Raw genomic sequence first — 15,816 nt, forward strand, 5'->3', positions numbered from 1 at the left:
TGTAATGTATGATATATAATTTATAGAACATGATTTTCTGAATGTCGTTATAACATATCTAAGTAATATGTAATCTACGTATATTATATATATACATATCTATATACGATACGTATATATATATATATATATATATATATATACGTATCTAAGTATATATCAACTTTGATATCAACTAAGAAAGGAACATAATCATTATACTCAAATACATTTGTAGTGTATTTTTTTTCTCTTTCATATCTTTCGTTGCTTTAAATAAAATAATTTGCTAAGGCTATTATCACAGAATGCTCCATTTTTTCTTCTCTGTTATTATTGATCTAGTCCGGTAAATTGTTGCTACGCTACGACTGTTTTTTCCCGATTTCTCTAGAATGTTTGAAAAAAAATCCGCCATAAAAGTTTGTTTAAATGTACAACTTCACACAAAATGTCATTGAATGGCAAACGATGAGAGGATATCGTATATTATATTATTTTTTAAAGAAAAATATATTCCCTATAATATATTTCATCAACATCATCAATTATGGTGTAACCTCCCTCACATATTTAGATACTCTCTTTTTAGTTGGGCCCATTGTTGTCTATTGTTGGCTATGCGGGCCCAAGTTATCCCTGCTAATTTCCTAATATCATGGTCCCTTCTCAGGTGTGGTCTTCCTCGAGGTCTCTTAATTCCTCGTGGGTACTATGCTGTAATTTTTGTGCTCCATCTGTTGTCTGTTCTTCTTGCCAGGTGTCCTGCCCATTGCCACTTGAGGGATTTGATTCTGCGGATGACATCTATTACCCGGGTCTTTTGCACTTTTGCAGTCTTTCTTGATTACTTCCAGCATATTTCGTTCCATTTAGCGTTATGCGACCTGCAATTTCCTTATGATGTCCGTCTGAAAAGTCCAGGTTTCGCATGCATAGGTCAGGACCGGTACTACATATTGGTCAAATGTTTTCTGCTTTAGGTAAAGTGGCATTCTGGATTTAAATATGATTGAGTTTCTTCCATAAGTACTTCATGCTAACTTAAAGTAATAGAGATCCCGAGCTTTGTATTAGTTGTCCCAAATATATGTATTGTTCTACTGCTTCCAGTTTTGTGTTATTTATTAGAATGTCTTTTCTGTCTACTAGTTCGTTGTACATTGCGTTGATTTTGCAAAATTAATTTTGAGATCTACTTTATTACTGGCTGTATTTAGTTCGTTAATTTGTGTTTGTAGTTCTTCAGGACTATCGGCTATTAGGACTATGATCTATAGTAATAATGAATTAAAATATCAGAAATATTAAAAGTAGTATGTTATTTAAAACAAAAATTGTAACAGGTGAAAAAATATACACCGTTTTTAGAAAACGAATATAATATTATTTACACTGTCCGGTCCTACAATTAAAAAAGATTGCAGTGATTGCAAAATTCCAATGGTGTATATTTTCCGGTGTGAAAAGTGAAATACGTCTGTCAATTTGCAAATATTTATATTGATATCTATTATAGAAAATCATGAACTCCTATGAATTATTAATTAGGTAATTAGGGCTCGAACTCACTGACGACCAGGTCGCAACGACCTGGCCGTCGGCTGGCCGGATGTATTGCGTTTTTAGCTGCGGCCAGATGAACGACCAGTATCAACAGAGTTGTCAAATCTAACGATATTTTACGTTTTACCAATTAGAAAATATTGTTTCAGAAATGTTAAAATATCCGAGTTAACTAAAAAGCGAAGTTGACATTCACAACAAACAAAAAGCATTGTGTACAGGCGACCGACAAAAAGGGAGATATTCTGTTCCTTTTTTCTACTGATATGGCGCCCTTATCGACTTTAGAAGTAAACATATTAGGGCCATCGTAAAAAAAGATCGTCAGACACTGGCTCTAAATATAAGCAGGTAGAAAGTTTAGCTTCCAGTTATTTCAATGTTTACAATATAACGAAGAATCTACAACAACAATTACTTCTATGTTTATGAATGTTGAAGTTACTTTCTTAATTTTTTTTTCAAAATAATGTACCTAGTAGAAATATAGTCTAATGAACCCTGTTTGAAAAACGTTAAATTAAATATAATATTTAAAATACAGTTGTCCTCCTTGTACATGACTACAATACAACTAAAAAACTAATTTAATAAAAAAAACAAGTGGTTGTAGAAAAACTTTAAATATTATTTTTTTTATTTTTTAACATCGAAACTCAAAGGTATAATAACAGGTATCATATCAACCATAAATAGAGTAGGTATGTCATATAAAAATGTTTTAAGTTTTTACTAGAATCGACTTTTAATTAAAAAAAAAGGGATTAGATTTAAGTTTACCTTTGATCCAGTCTGTATACTATTTCTTTGGATCTTCTGCACGTGTGCAAAAACTACACTAAAACACTATATCTTATAGAAAATAATATATTGTGCCTTGAATTTGAGGGACTTCATCTGAAAAATTATTAATTTGGAAGAAAACCGGCAACAAGCGGCAGAAAATAATAATATTTCCGAGCAGTCTTCTGGTCGCAACGACCAACGGATGGCCAGGATGTTAGTGTGCGCTATATCATTTGATTTAATGGTTAGTACTATTTTATTTTATTTAATATAAGTAGTTGTAAAACTACGTACCATTTTAGAAATAAATATTTTTGATTTGATTTGATATAATATTGTTAAATTTTCAATATACACTTTTTATCTAATACACTATTAAAAAACCTTTTAATGATCTTCCACTACTATTATAAACCGAGACCCATAAAATACATTTCTTGTACTGTTAACTATATCAATTAATATTTTAAACGAGCTTATGTTTCGGAAAGGCGACCGAGCCGGCAAGACAGGGGTTAAAAATTGCTCCAATCATTTATCTTTCTTGTGGTTTTCACGGGCTTAAAATTCTATTAGAGAACAAAAAGTAATATCAGCAAAAAGCGCCAGCCAGTAATGGCAGGCCTGAGCACTTTTTACTAATCCGCTTTTTAATGATTTCCCTCTGATTTTTCAGCTAGAAAAAAGTAAATGCGTAATTTCAGGAAGGGATTTGGAAAATAATGCAAAATGCCGAGTTGTCTCGTACCTCAATCAGAATAAATATTTTTTTTTTATTTTGGAATGTGTATTTATATCACTTTTTTTGCTAAAGTAATCTAAATATTATTTAAGATAATTTTATGTTATTTTATTCTTCAATTATAAATAAAAGTAAAATATGTATGTAAATATACAGGGTTGTTCACCACATACGACACGGACTATTGTAGCTAAACGATGAGATTTTTACAAATTGTAAGTCTTGGGTTCGATGAAGGACTATTAGAGGTACAATTTAAAAATAATTTTACAAGATACAGAGTGTCCCAAATAAGTAAAAAATATCAAAGTTGTATTTTTTTAAATGGAACACCCTTATATTATTGCATTTTTAGTTTCTACGATTAAAATAAAGGTAAATTTGATTAAAGTTTATTATACTTAAACCTTACCGTTTTTGAAATATTTTCAATTTTGTGAAATTGCAGTAAAAATTTTAAGGCTTTTCATTCCTCCAAGGGTACCAAAGTTTTTAATACTAAATATTTACTGAAATTTATTTATTGATCAGTTATTGTGTTGTAATAATAAAAATAATACTACCTTATACAGAGTGTCTAAAAATTTATTTTAAATAATTATTAGCTTCAAACGGCAATAACTTGTTTAATTTAAATGGAACACCCTGTATATACACAATATATGCACAATTTAATTGTCTATCAAATTATATTATACCATTTTTTACCTATCTCTTTAAGTTTCCGTAGAAAATGCATTTTCTTGTAATTTAGAATTTATTTATCAATATACCCATGGAATATTGACATTTTAGATTATTTTTAAAGATGTACCAAATTTTTAAAGAGTACAGATACTAATATTGTGGATATAATTCGTTTATTTCATTAAAAAATAAAAAAAAAACTGTTTAAATATTTGTTAAAGAGGACCAATTAATATGATTCCAGTATTCAAACTACATTAACTGACTGCATTGATTAATAATAATTAGTAACAGTACCAAATACTAAAAAAACTGAATTTTGTATGGGTATTAGACAGTGTGATAAAAAGTAACACCTTAAAAATGATATTTCATTTTTTAATAAATGTTTATTTATAACAATAGAGACTTTAATTTTGATAACTTATTATTATATTGATTTCTGACTCAAATCCACATTTATTTAGAATAATTTATTAACGAATACAATTAAGTATGTAATTAATTAGTATATGGGCGGAAATAATGGTGCTATATTTAATTAATGGTATACTCTTTTATAAAGATTTAAATAGTTTTCTTTTTGCATACAACATTATTGTTTTTAGCAAAACGATAATATTACTAGAATGTCAATATATGATGTCAATATTCCATGGGTGTCAATAATAAAATGTCAATATTCCATGGGTATATTGATGAATGAGGTCTAAATTATAAGTAAATGCATTTTTTACGAAAACTTGAAGGGATAGGTAAAAATGGTATAATACAATTTGATAGACAATTAAATTGTGCATCTGATTCTCCTAAAATATACAGGGCGTTCCATTTAAATTAAACAAGTTATTGCCGTTTGAAGGTAATAATTATTTAAAATAAATCTTTAGACACTCTGTATAAAGTAGTATTATTTTTATTATTGCAACACAATAACTGATCAATAAATAAACTTCAGTAAATATTTAGTATTAAAAACTTTGATGCCCTTGGAGAAATGAACCCTTAAAATTTTTACTGCAATTTCACAAAATTGAAAATATTTCAAAAACGGTAAGGTTTAAGTGTAATAAACCTTAATCAAATTTACCTTTATTTTAATCGTAGAAACTAAAAATGTAATAATATACAGGGTGTTCCATTTAAAAAAATACAACTTTGATATTTTTTACTTATTTGGGACACTCTGTATCTTGTAAATTATTTTTAAATTGTACCAATAGTTCTTCATCGGACCCAAAACTTGAAATTTGTAAAAATATAATCGTTTAGCTACAATACTCCGTGTCGTATGTGGTGAACAACCCTGTATATTGTATTTATTTATTTTGGATCTAGGAAAATTGTCCGAAAACAATTGACTGAAAAGAAAGTTATAAAAGGAAATTTACCCGAAAACAACTGACCGAAAAGAAAATTACCTGAAAAGATAGTTGCCCGAAAAGAAATATCACTCAAAATTACAGTTGACAGAAATGAAAAATTTCGAAACGTAAATTTTTGGTAACGGATTGCTTTTAATACACGACATTAAACATGCTCCATTTAATAATAACCAAACCAGGAACAAGTTTAAAAAATAATAAAAAAGTTTCTGTTTTTCCATTTCACCTCACTACCAATATCTGACTGCTATAATACTGGTGTTTATCATCAGATGATAAGTATATAATAAATACAACTTACAGAAGTTGGCATGTATGAATTGGGGATGACACTGACAAGGGCCTGAAAACTATTGTTTTTTTCCTGCACCTTTCTGGTTCGGTAAAATGTTTTAGTTCTGAGACCAAAATGTCTAATAAGTAAATAGAAGAACCTATATATTTACCTTTTATTTTTCGGCGTATTTTTTGCAGAATTCAATAATAGATATCAGAATATATTGAAAAATATCAACCAATAATTGCATGTTGTACAGAGGGTTAGGAAATTATGAATACTGTACGATAGAAAAGATAACAGCTTCAGAGTCATTCTATTGTCATTTTCAAGCTAACTTAATGTATTAATATGAATTAACAGAAACACGAGATTTGACTGGTTGGATATTGTTTAACAAGAATACAGAAATAATTGATGCTGTCGTCAGCAACACCAACAAATTAATATTTCGAATTCCAGAACGAAATCAAGATGTTTGAGCGCTTTGTGGAGGTCTTGTGGTATCTTTTAAGTTATCTTTAAATCTCGGAGACTTTTTTAATGTAAGAAATCTTCAACCTTCACTCAAACCGGAGTCAATTTTTTCTCCTCGAGTTTATTAACAATTATTGTTAGTTATTTTGTGCCTCGTCTTTATAATGTCGGTATAATTTCACGACAAAAATTGATATTTTATTTTTGTTTTTTTATATCCAAAATATTCAATTTCAATTTATGAACAGCTAATGTACCAAAAATGTTGCGTATACTTCAAGGGTCGTTTTTGTTGTCAATTTTTTATCAATATAGCATTTCTGTATTACAAGCAACTAGTTATAATACATTTTAGTTCGAAAATTCTGAATTTTTTAATTTTCTTTGAATTTTGTTGGCTTCCGGAATCGAGAGGTAAATTGTCCGGTTGATAAAAAATACCAAACTAATGTAATGTCCGAATTAGAGCGTGTCCAAATTAGAGAAGTTGCACTGTATAGTCCTTTTTAGGGTTCCGTAGCCAAAGAATAAAAACGGGAACCCTATTACTAAGACTTCGCTGTCCGTCCGTCCGTCTGTCTGTCACAAAGGTCTATCTTATGAACCGTTATAGATAGACAGTTGAAATTTTCACAGATAATTTATCTATGTTGCCGCTATAAGAACAAATACTAAAAACAGAATTAAATAAATGTTTATAAATAAAAAAGTACTTTCACTAAACATTATCTTTTAAGTAAGAATTTTACATAGAATCTTTCAAGTCCTCGGTGGCCGCGTGGTTAAAGCATTAGGACTTTACGTTCTTCATTTTTTTTTAAATTACTTATACGCGCATTCAAAATTTCAGCTAAATCGGAAAAAAAGTTTATAATAATATAGTGTCTAATGTTGTATAGATAATGAATGGTACGGAACCCTTCGTGCGCGAGTCCGACTCGCATTTGACCAATTTTTTAATAACAGCGGAATAGAAATTTGTATGAGAAATAATTTACTTTCATCATTGTTTCGAGAGGGTTATTAAGGTTAATGAAAAATATATTGCGTCCTAAAAATACATATATGTATAAAATCTATAAGAATAAATAGGTACTTTTAAAAACATATATTATATCTAATGGCATGATCCTCATACCCATATCGAACATAATCCACAAAATGTTAAGTTCTAGAAATTCTATATAACAATAGTTATTCAGATGTAAACTGGTCATATTCTGCATAAAAAACCTCATCCAATTTCTTGGGTTGTTGGTATCGTAGTTTTCCAACCGAAATAAACGCTACTAAATATTTCAGAAGAACTTTAGACCGGAATAAGTGAATATATACACGACTAACCTAAGCTCAAATATTATGTACTAAAATTTATCTAGCGTGACCAAACCTCATTTCCACAATTCCCCTACTGGGAAAAAATACTTTCAGACATTGTGGCACCGAAATAACTTGAAACAATGTTGTATTCTTGGAACTTAGGGATAAAGCTTTTACTATAATTATGTAATTAATCATGCAAAAATAATATATTTTCATTTTTTTTATAATTAATATAAATACTTATGTTATTTTAACTATTATTTATTTATATTGTAATATTATAACTACATAACAATAATATCGCATATAGCATTTTTATCCAAGTCACGTTTCACCAGCAAGTTCTATAGTAATAAAAGATTCTCATTTATGGTTTGTTGCTATTTCATAATTTCCTTCTCTACAGTGTGTCCCCGGATTGTCTTTACAAGAGGAAAAACTTCTTTATTATTAACATTTTGAGAAAAATGCATTATTCACAAAAAACATTTCTTTTTGCTATAAGTGTTAATCCCATTTATATTTTTTCAAATTTCCATACCGTTTGAGAGAAAATTACAAAAATCATGAAAATATGGTTGACTTTTTTCTAAGTTCTAAAAATTAAAACGCATTTCTATGGTAATATAATTTCGATTTCATTTTGATACAAAATCAAAAAATAAATACATTGAATTAACATAGAACACACAAAAAAAGCTTTGACATTTGTTGTAAATATTTTGGCACACCCGAATTAATGCAATTTATAACTTGTATAATAATATTAACTATTTTTATTAATTAAATGTATATCCAACTTTTTACTTTTATAATGTTTCTCCTGAGTCTCATTTTAATATAATTATAGTTGGGCGTCGATTTTTATTGTGGACCTCGACACGTCGATAATATATCGACTATGAAGTAAATGTCGACAGTTTCCAGAATATCACAGACGAAGGTTTGAGGTTAGGTTTGACATTAGAAGAGGAGTAATTAATTACCTGATTGATTAATGAGTACTAATTTCTCTGGATATCCAAATATTTTTAGATATTCAGTTTGACTTCAAAGTCAAACTGAACTAATTGCCATTGAGCTGGATATATACCATGATAGTAAGACCCATGATTACCTATCGAGCAATTCCTTGGTACACAAAACTAGAGCAACGTACGGCAAGGCAAAACATGTGCAAAGCACAGAGACTGGCATGCATCTGCATGACAGGTGCTATAAGAACATTCCCAACAGCAGCAATGGAGATGATCCTAAACCGAACACCACTGCACATTGTCATCGGTAGTTATGCCAATGCGACAATGATTAGAATGGTCATTGACGAATTCAATACTGGGAGAATTGTCAGATCAGGGGCTTGGAGAAGCCAACTTTCAACTTTCAACTTTGAGAAACACCTCACTGTAATATTGAGCAATAAAATGGATTAGAAGAGAGAAACGTTTCATCATGTAAAAGACCATACCATAACGTGGTATACTGATGGTTCCAAAACCAAAGCAAGAACAGGGATTTGGGTCGAAAACTAAATACTCCGAACCAGTAATGAACCAATAATACCCCACCATCCTTCGGGCAGGAATCTACGCTCTTGAATGATGTGTACAATTTATCTTAGATAGGAACTATCGAAAACTATCCGATAGTATAGCAGCACTAACAACGAGTAACAATCAATTCAAAGTAGGTCAAAGAATGCCTAGAGAAGCTGAACAAATTAGGCAAAGAAAATAAAGTCCTCCTACTCTGGCTATCCGCACACCAAAGGATAGAAGACAATGAAAAAGCAAACTATCTAGCTATAAACGGAGCGAACACTCCACTAACTGGACCAGAACCATTCTGCTTTCCAAGTGACAACAACCTTAAAGCGAAACTGAAGAACCTGAAGAACTCCATCCGTAACCTGGAATGGGAATCCTCCAACGGTCTAAGAAACTCGAAAAAGTTCCTCACAACTTACGACCGAGAAAAATCAAATATTCTCCTTGATTGATAATCTCCAGATTGTCACGGGGTTTCTAACAGGACACTCTCAGTCTCCTCAACGGACACCTCAGTAGATTGAAGTTGAGAAACAACGGCGAATGCAGATTCTGTGAGCAAAATGGGGAAACACTAGAACCTTATCACTGAGTGCGCCGAGACGACAACCGTTCGTGCAATAAACTTTAGTACGGCTGATGTCGAAGATGCAGAGCTGGCCTCTGTAGATCCGTTGCAGATACTGGCTTTCGTCAAAGCCCTGAGACTGTATGATTAGTAATAACTCGTTATAACTCAAGAAAGGGAAAGGCACAATAGCTCTATAAGGTCGCGATGGATTAACTCCCTTTCTATACATTCTACAACGTCAAGTGACTTGTGTTTGACTTGTTCAATTAATTGCAGAACATTATATTACATTTCAACACAACAAATAAAAAATGGGAAGAGCCCAGGAGAAGATCGTATTACACCTGAAATGCTGAAGATGGGCGGAAAACCATTTGTGGATGCCGTGGAAGTATTGTTAAATAAATGTCTGATGGAGGGTAGAATCCCTGACGCATGGAAAAACGCGGAAGTTGTGTTATTATACAAAAAAGGAGATTATACAAATATAGAGAACTATAGACCAATAAGCTTTTTCTCACACCTATACAAACTCTTCACTAGGATTATCAACAACCGCCTGACTACAAAACTGGATTCCTATCAGCCAATAGGACAGACAGGCTTTCGAAAAGGTTTTAGAGTACCATCTCGATCAACTACAAACAATTAAAACAGTCATTGAAAAAACAACTGAGTACAATATACCGCTACATTTGGCCTTTGTAGACTACCAAAAAGCCTTTGATAGCATCGAAACCTTTTCATTTCTAGCTGCAATGGAGGACGCGAGAATCGATTCCAGATATCGGTCCATTATTAAAAATATCTATGATAGTGCAACCTTTCAAGTTAAATTAGATGATGACCTCGAAACAGAAAAAATACCACTCGGCAAGGGCGTGAGACAAGGAGATACCATCTCTCCCAAGTTATTTACACTGGCACTTGAAAATGTTTTCAAGAAATTAGAATGGGAAAATAGAGGTCTAAACATCGATGGGGTACGCCTTAGCCATCTTAGGTTAGCAGACGATATTGTCTTGCTGAGCACCGACATTCAAGAATTGAACACCATGCTAAAGGAGCTAAATGATCAATCCGAGAAAATTGGCCTTAAAGTGAACTTGAAGAAGACCAAGATAATGAGCAACAATAGCCATAACATTACCTTAGACAACGTTGTTATTGAAAACGTAGACCATTATATATATTTAGGTCATAAAATCAAGCTGGGTAAAGAGAACCACAATACGGAGATCAAACACAGGATCCATTTAGCATTTGTAGCATTTGGAAATATGAGTGATATTTTCAAGGATAAAAAGGTGCCCATCAACCTAAAGAAAAAGGCTTACGACAGCTGCTAACCTGTGCTTACGACAGCCTAACCTGTGCTTACGTACGGCTTAGAGACTCATGTTAGGAATCACCATGAGGGAAAAAATGCGGAACATCCACATACGTCAAAAAACAAAACTAATAAATGTGGTTAAAAGAGTGGCAAGTCTGAAGTGGCAATGGGTCGGACATGTGGCAAGGCAGGACCCAGACCGATGGCCTCAAAAAATCATTCTATGGAGACCTAGGGGAACAACAAGAAGTGTGGGCCGACCAAAAAAGAGATGGATCGATGACATAAGAACAGTGGCCGGAAGAGAATGGATAGAGATCGCGAAGTATGGAAAAACCTAGAAGAGGCCTATATCCAACACTGGATGGAACCAGGCTGAGAAAGAAAAAGAAGATCAATGATACACAATTGAGGATACACACACCCTTTTGACTGTCATTTGAAGATTCCAAAAGGTTGGTTACCTATATTTTAGTCTTCGGTTAACGACGTCACTTAGGACACCATAGTTGACGCGTCAACAAATCAATTGTCGATGTAATATTCTCGAAGTCGCCCAACTCTGTTAATTAGTAGTAGGTATCAGTAAGACACTTTTATATTTTCTGTGCATTTACAGCACAGAGCAAATAAAACAATTTGATTCTAATCTAAAAATATATGGTATTTCAAAGTATTAATATTAAATGTAATTGCATTTAGAATAGTTGTATTTTCTTAATCTACGACAATGTCATTATGACACATTTAACATTGTCACCAGTGCTATTATGAATTCATAATAACACGCAAATTTTAAAATAAAAAACAAGCAAAAAGAGGTACCTAAATACGTTTATTTATTGTAAACATTAATTATAATATCAGTACAATTGGTTAAATTAATTCCAGACGATGACAGGTGAGGTAGTGCTATTATGAATTCATAATAACACGCAAATTTTAAAATAAGAAACAAGCAAAAAAAGGTACCTAAATACGTTTATTTATTGTAAACATTAATTATAATATCAGTACAATTGGTTAAATTAATTTCAGACGATGACAGGTGAGTTGAATTTTTAGAAAGTAAATTTATTACCTGAGTGCTTGAACTTGTTGAAGACCCATCATTGCCAGAAATGTTACCCAAAATATTACATGACACTTTTTTCTTATTTTCTTTGGAATTTTCTATATAGCTCTCTGCCACTGTGTTAGAGCGCCAACCACCATGTCTTTTAACAGTTAATAAAGCCACTCCTGAATCTGTAAGCACGACGCAGACGATCTACGGAAATAATGTCCAGTGTATTGTTGTGGATTTGGAAGACTTAGAAACAATGCTATTTTATACGGCATTTTCCTTAAAGTATAAATACCAACGGGTTGCTTAATACATTTTCCATTTCTGTACCCCACAAAAAATCGAGTATGCTCTGTTCGAGTTGCTTGGCCGTATAGCCATATATCTTCGAACCATTTCCACCATATTTATTCCTTCAACATTCCCTTTCGTTATAAAAAAACTCGTGATATCTTTGTTTTTCGTAAATGGAATAATGACATGAATGCATTGTCCTTCATCTTTAACATTTTGCAGCTGCAGATTTGTCAACTCGATACGCCGGCAGGCCCCCGCAAGTCCCACTATCAATGAAACTTTTGTCAGGAAATAAGTTTTATCATCGGCTTCCAACAAAAACGAGTTATGTCTTCTTTTCTTAAAATTCTCGATTTTTTTGACCGAAATCCTTCCGATTTTCTTTTTTGAAATGCAATTAAATGGACGTACTTACTAATATCTGTATTTTTCTTCACTGATATAAGTGAACATAGGAATAATATACCCAAAGTGATGAAGCCTTCCTATGTTTTGAAAGATGTTCAAAATTTGTCAGGAGAACCTTTTCGTTACTACTATTCTTGTTTCCTTTCCCTTTACACCAATCTTCAAGTTTTACATAGGCTTGCTCGTACGTTTTTCTTGATTTTTCGGGAAGTAGGGAATCGACAACGTTTTGCGCAATGCCTCCAATATCCGAAGGGACACTTTCAGAATCAGAATCACCCGTATTAATATTATTTGTTGCTGTTTGCTAAAACTGAACGTTTAACACAAAATTGAACATCAATAGTTGAGTTGTCAAAGTCAAAATGGAAACGATCAACAAGCACGGTTACCACGGCGTCGACTAATATGGGCACCTGATGATTTTGAATTTTAATTTTTATGAGGATATCTCTGATATTTTAAATTAAATCAAATCTCTTTGGATCGTCCCTCGTGTCGCGTCGTAGATTAAATTTTGAATGATACACGTTCGATACGAACTTTTTAATGAAACTTGTGTAAATAAGCCACTCGGCTAACGCCTCGTGCATAGCTTAACGTTACACGCGTTTCATTATGATGTTCGTATCGAACTTGTATCATTAATAACTATAAAAAAGACACGGTTTTAATTTACTAATTGTTAAATAATTCATACGCTAGTCTAATTAAACTCGGCTAAAATAGCACTATATAAAACTAATTAAATTCTGAGACCCAGCATTTACAATTACTGTGTTCCTTTTGAATTCATTTTTCCCTATGGGAACAATCTGAGAGTAAAAGAGAGCATAAATCGACCATAGAATAAAAAATAGTACATAGCTAAAAATGTAATTAATACTATATAACGAAATAAAAAACTATTCAAAAGTAAACATTTTGCAAAAAAAAATACGTTTTTTGGTTTACTATGTAGTATATCGCCCTTTAGTAATAGCTGTGGTAATAGAAAATATTACCATACATTTTTGGTGCAAATATCAGATTTTTTGTTTTATAAAAGATATGACAAAGGATTCTTTTACTCAGCTTTGTAGCTGTGGTATGCAATGTCTACTGAGTACAGAAGCTATAAAGCTGAGTAAATTGAGTTTGCCATACCTCACCCGAAGACTAGGTGCAATGCATCTACTAAACGAAGTATGTTTTTTCATGATATAGTACGAGAAAAGTTTGTTCCATACGCATATGACAATTTTATTGTGATTTATACTTACACCGTCCAAAATAAAGTGTTTTAGTGTTTTATGGTAGATTAGTGTTTTATTTTACTGTTGCGAATTCTTTATTTTTCTTTTAATTAATGTTAAACCCATTTTTTGACAAAATATTTTGAATATCTTCCTAGTGCCGAAACACCGGACAACTGTATTTTGTAAGCCACTCAATTTCGTATATAACATTAAATAAAAGCACAGATTGTTAGACAATAGAAAAATTCTCAAAATATTTGAGAGAACTAGTCATCTGACGGTCACTCTGATATGAGCAGGCAGCCATCATGTTTCCCAAAGCAGAAAACGAGTAGATTAGGCTAATACAGCTGACTCATAAGAGCTCATTTTATTGCACAACAGTTACATCGAGAAGAAAAATCTCAGAATAAGATTCTCTTATTCCTTGAGATGTTCTAATAACAGATCACGTTTACTGGATAATCTTAAGTGGTCTTGTACCTACCTCCACCTCCATTTCTCAGGATGGAAATGATAGCATTGGTATTTCTTTTTCTATATTTGATATAAAAATTATATTAAAATAGTCGTTATGGAATGTTTTCGCCATCAAATTTGTATAACTTTGAAAACAGTAATTTTGTTTATGTGCGTGTTGCAATTCAAATCATATCGAACAAAAAAATCAAACAAATAATGCTAGGTGGAAGTGTCTTGAAAAAGAACAAGTAGACGGAAGATTTTATTCAATCTGAAAAGTTTATTTTTTTTGGTAAAAGAAATTAAAAAAATTAACGAACAAATGAAACACAACAGATATAAATGACGGTCCACAAATATTGGCATCCTTAGTGATGTAAAATTACCAGTAATTTATAAATCGTTAATATTACCAGTAATATTACGGTAGCACTGGTAATTTATAAAAAACAGCTTTTTAAATAATATGTTTTATTAATTGCAAAACTGTAAAAACATTACAAAAAACAAGAACGTTTTTTAAGCTAATCAGAGTTAGAGTACGTAATACAGTGGATAATGGTAAATCATCCTCAATCTTGTCATATGGTTCTTCTTTCCCTTTTGTAAATTGAGTCAAGTCTTTTACTTCAAAATCCATATCTTCTTCTTCCATTTCTTTCTCAGCAGCCTCTACCATTCTTGTAAGTTCTTCTCCATTTAGTAAATTATAATTATGAGCAACATAAGTAAATTTCCCGGTCTATTCCACGATAAGTTTGGTTCTTCTGGACCGATGGACAAATCCATAAGTACTAAAGGTTCTTTCGGTTGTGGCTGTTTAGGATGGTAAATTTAAATTCTCTATGGACAACATAGGTACTTATTTTAAAGCTGGAGCAAATTCCTGCCCACCATAGTAGCAGGTCCAGACATAGAGTTTTCGCTGGAAAGGACAAATTCTTTATCAAAAATATTAAATCTAATTTTGTATTGTGCCAGGCAGTGCTTCCATAATGAGATCTACTTGTGAAAAATGCAGTTTTATAGAACTCCGTTGCAATAAATTTTCAGCTTCAGTTAAATTTTCGCCGCGTAGATTTGGTTATAATAGATAAGCAGGAAGATGAGCAGGTCAAACATTTTTTCTAGAAATGCACACATTTTATTGTTTTCCGACCTAGCAATTGATGAATCTGATACTTTGCTACATAATATATAACTTATTCCAAAAAAGCAGGTAAAAACTTTTGTCAATGTTGGCCCGTTAGCTTCAAAAATCGTTATCCACTTCGTGATTGGCTTAAATAAGTCATAAGTTAATTGTATTTGTAACCAAAATTCGTTTCGAAGCAGACTGCTTACTGGCTATTAAGTGCTAGCTTTTTAATGAGTGTTTAGTGTCCAAAAAGTTTTTAGACAAGAAAGAAAGCAGCCCCATCTTGTTTTCAGAAAAAAAAAGAAAAAGAGTAGAGCGGGAAAAAAAATATTTCCTAATGTTACCTGCCTTGCGGTAATATTACGTAATATTACCAAGGTAATATTACCCTTTACATCACTAGGCATTCCACAATCATGTACAGGGTGGGTCAAATTCGACGCTTTTAAATGGAAACACCCTTTTCTATAGGAGATAGACGAAAGCTAATATCGGTGTCTGGAGCTCAATTTTCATCAAAAACATGATGGTGAA

Source organism: Sitophilus oryzae, unplaced genomic scaffold (genome assembly GCF_002938485.1).
Source record: "Sitophilus oryzae breed Bouriz unplaced genomic scaffold, Soryzae_2.0 scaffold_499_pilon_pilon, whole genome shotgun sequence".
NCBI classification, from domain to species: domain Eukaryota; kingdom Metazoa; phylum Arthropoda; class Insecta; order Coleoptera; family Curculionidae; genus Sitophilus; species Sitophilus oryzae.